This window comes from Vicia villosa, unplaced genomic scaffold (genome assembly GCF_029867415.1).
Source record: "Vicia villosa cultivar HV-30 ecotype Madison, WI unplaced genomic scaffold, Vvil1.0 ctg.002247F_1_1, whole genome shotgun sequence".
Classification (NCBI taxonomy): Eukaryota; Viridiplantae; Streptophyta; class Magnoliopsida; order Fabales; family Fabaceae; genus Vicia; species Vicia villosa.
The window spans coordinates 177,377-181,803 of NW_026705875.1; the positions used below are offsets into that span (position 1 = coordinate 177,377).

General features: G+C 30.4%; 1 pseudogene; it reads left to right on the plus strand.

The window, feature by feature from the left end:
- Positions 1-225: 225 nt before the first annotated feature.
- LOC131638289 (serine carboxypeptidase-like 45) lies at positions 226-3,348 on the plus strand (annotated as a pseudogene).
- The last annotated feature ends 1,079 nt before the right edge of the window (positions 3,349-4,427 follow it).

Consider the following 4,427-nt stretch of genomic DNA (forward strand, 5'->3'; position numbering starts at 1 on the left):
GAAATAAACAATAAATAGAGCAAAACTAAACCCAAACATTTTTTTTAACAATGATCTTGTGTTTGGTTAGAAAGAAGTAAAATTAATTGTAAAGTTAAATTGAAAAATAATTGATAATTTACATATTTTATTTATTAATTCAGGTCATTGTTAATTACTTATTTTAAACTAAGAAACACCTCTATTCTCATCTTCTCTTCCTATATAAACATCTCCTCTCCTCCACTTCCATTACTCTTAACTATAACTCTCCCCTTCTCTACACTTCTATACATCCAATTCTGTTTCAAAAATGACATTTTGTAGCATGTTTCTTTTCATTTTCATCCTTTCTATATTTGTTTCATCTAGTCATGGAACTGGAAGTGACAAAATTACTGCTTTGCCCACTCAACCCAAGGTGGGATTTAAACAATACGCGGGTTATGTAAATATTGATGTAAACAATGGAACAAAACTGTTCTATTACTTTGTAGAGGCAGAGAATCATCCTGCCTCTAAACCAGTAGTTCTTTGGCTTCATGGGGGTAAGCTAATTAATATATTACATTGCAAAATTAATTTGAGGTTTTATTTTTTTTTGCTGATATGTTTATGTGCTTTGCAGGGCCTGGTTGCTCTGCTATTGGAGAAGGTGCTTTCGGCCAACACGGCCCTTTCAAGACAACAATCAGGGGTCTTGTGAAAAACCCATTTAGCAGGAACCGAGGTGAATACAGCATTTTAACCGGTTTAGCAAAACCGCTCCATAAATTCCAGTGCATCATTTAAAAAAATACAAACCAATTGTATCATAAACTATTCCGTCCATATTTTTTAATTGAAATTGAACTGGTTTACCATTTGTTAAAACCGATTGTATATTGGTTTCTTTTTTATTGTTTCTCTCTTTTTGTGTTACTCTGTGCGTTTAAGACAACACACTTTAATTGAAGTAGATAAAATGTGTGGACCTTGTTCATTATTTTTTTCTCTGTGCGCTCAAGACAACACAATTTTCTAGACAATAAAATTTAATTGAAATGTTCTGTACAGTAGATAAAATGTGTGGTCCTTGTTCATTGTTTTTTCTCTGATAAAATATTTCTCGATAAAAGTACATCTTCTAATGTTTTTTAATGACATTTCTAATTTTATTTTCTTAATATATGTACTATATAAATTCCCTCCTTTAGGCATTTGGTTAGACTGGAGTTTTAAATTGATTTATATAAACAATCAACTTTTGTTAAAAATCCAATTTTAAAAGAATAAGTTAGTTTTATAGAAATTGTTTTAACTCTAAGAAGTAAGAACGGCACCAGTACAATTCATGTGTACTCGAATTTTTCACTTTTTTTCAACCGACACTGAGTTTTTCTTACCAACTGATTTTCCTATTCCACCAACACTTCTGATTATTTCTTTGTGAATGATGAAACTGCAGGTAATTTATTCTTAACACTTCTTATCATTTATTTTTTATTTGTTTTGTGTTTTTGTTTGGTGGTATAAACAGTTAATAGAAGTTGAATTTAGAAAACAGGAAAAACATGACTTAAAATAATTTTAACACATCAATTAGTTTTATACTCACTAAATCCATTCATTTTAATATTCTAACTCCTTGATTTACAGCAAGGGATCACCTTGCTTTTCTTGAGCATTGGTTCAGCAAATTTCCCAATTTCAGAACCAATGACTTCTTTATTGCTGGGGAGAGCTATGCAGGTAGTAATTTTGTCAAATGATTTGTTTTTTTCTTTTCAATGTTTTGTTTATTAATGCTTATTTATTTTTCTTCAGGACACTATGCACCCCAACTTGTAGAGCTCATTTTCAAAATCAAAGCCAACATAAACTTGAAGGGAATAGCGGTGAGGCAACATATTTGACATTTTAAATATTTTTATAAATGATGTTTTTGATGAATAAGACTAATTCAGCTTTTGATATTTGCAGATAGGAAATCCTCTTTTGGATTTCGATGTCGACTACAATTCCTCCGTCGAGTTTTTAAAGACGCATGGACAAATTTCAAGGTCAACATATCACGACCTAAAAGAAGTTTGTAGCTATCCGAACATTAGAAGAGAATATATATTTAATAAATTTACCAAGAGTTGCCAAGATGTAAATACAAAATTGTCTTTGAATGTAAGTAAATAGTAGTATTTAGATTTTTTTTTCAAAGGGAAATATATGATTTAAAAAGAATACATTTTAACAATTGATTAGAAAATTTTACTTGCATGCAGGTTCATGGATTCACAACCAGGTTTAACGTGATTGCTGACAAGTGTCCAGCGGCTCCTGAAAATCAGGAATACCTCAAGGTATATGAATTTCATCCGATCATAATTTTACATTGTTATGTCACATAAATATTCATCCGATCGTAATTTTACATTGTTATGTCCCATCAATATTCCATCTAATGTTAGCCCTCATTTTTGTTTAGCAAATGGGTGAGAAGGCTTTTGTATGCATAAGAGATGCAACATTTGCCTACATGAACATGAAAAAGACGCAAAAAGCTTTACATGCCGTGCATGTAGGAAGGAAAATTTGGTCAGCTTGTAGTATGTAAGTTATTTAATTTACAAAATCCGAGTTTTATTAGTTAAAAGTTTTGGTTGAGTAGTGATAACAATTCCATTTTGTAACAGGACTCTCCTGTATAATCCCCAGAGTCAGTTGATTCCAACCATCTCTATTCTAGGGACCCTTGTCAAGGCTGTTATAAGGGTTCTAGCATTTAGGTAGTATCTTAATACCAATTATTTTCCTTCAACTTTTTAGTATCAATTTAATATATAATATTTATGTAAAGTTGTTCATTTGTTCTTGCAGTGGTGATCAAGATTCTTGGATTCCATTTATTGGGACAGAGTTGTTGATTGAGGAAATGGCCAAGGATTTTGGGGTGGAAATCACAAGGCCCCATGAAGCTTGGTTTCAAGGAGGGCAGGTAAATATCAAAATATTGTTATGTGATGACATGTGAATATAAACAAACGTATAAAATTATCTAAATTTGTAGTTAAAGATTTTTTATCTTGTCTTTCACTCATACGTATAAAATTATCTTATTTTGATATTTGTTTATTAAGGTGGCGGGATGGACCCAAGAATATGGGGACTTTTTGACATTTGCAACAATAAAAGGTGCATGTCATTCAGCCCGGAAAATTTCAGCCAGAACGGACACTCGTGATGTGGAAGGCATTTTTGGAAGGAAAACCACTTCCAAAAAGACATCCATATCATTATTAAAAAAATATATTAGACAAAGTATTGTGTAACATGATATTTTTATTTTTATTTTAATGCATTTTATGTGATTTTAATGAAGCGCTTATTGACTGATGTGGTGTTTGTTCGGTATATGGCGTTTATTCTAATTAGGCTTTTACCAAACGTGGAGTATATAGTTGGATTGGATGAATATTAAATATTTGAAAAAAACTAAATAGGCTTTTATAATATGTTGTTCCCCGCATCAAAACTGTCACATTCAACATAAAGTTTAATGGAAGCTTCACTAGATTCCCTATTTACCATTTGAAAATTGTCACAATCAACGTGCAAGTTTCATATAAGCTTCACAACATTTGATGGAGCACTGACATCCGGTGACCAACACACATGTCTTATGTTTCAAGTGCTCTGAATGATGTCACTTCATAGTTTTTTATTTTGGAACAGCCAATAAAAATATCATTAAAGAATAGACTAACGCACAAGTAGTGAGACTGAGACCATTCACCATAATACACAAGTTAATTCCCCTGTAGAACAATGCTAAGCAATCTAAAACCAATAACCAAACGTATTTGCTATCCCAGATCAAGAGCATACAGAAAATTGAGACTGCATGACAAAAAGGAAAAAAGCCATATGAAAACAACTAATCTCAATCTTCCTTAACAGACATTCCAACTCATAACACCAAAACTACCCTTAAAAAAGGAAACAATCTGAGCTTGATTGGGGTTTGATATACCAAATATATTTTTAATTAGATGTCAAATTAATATAATTAAAAAAATATTTTCAAATTTTAATTTTATTTCTAAAACAATCATTTACATAGTTTCACAATTTAAAATTACTTTTGTTTAATTTCTATCAACGATTCTTCCTTTTAATTTTCAAGCCAATTTAAAAGACTAGCACTAACAATTTAAAATAAAATATAATTTGTGTATTAATTTTCTATAATTGGTACTAAATCGTTAAATATTGTAATCTCTCAAACTTGATATAGGCAATTAAGCCATTAAAATTTAAAAGCTTCTCAATTTTCACCTATACAGAATACCGGTATACTGCATCAAAAAGTCATCATTATTTTATTAATTTAATATTTATTTTATTTTATCTATACTAACATAACTCTTCTTTATTTCTTGTATAATATAAAATAATGAACATCAAAATATTTT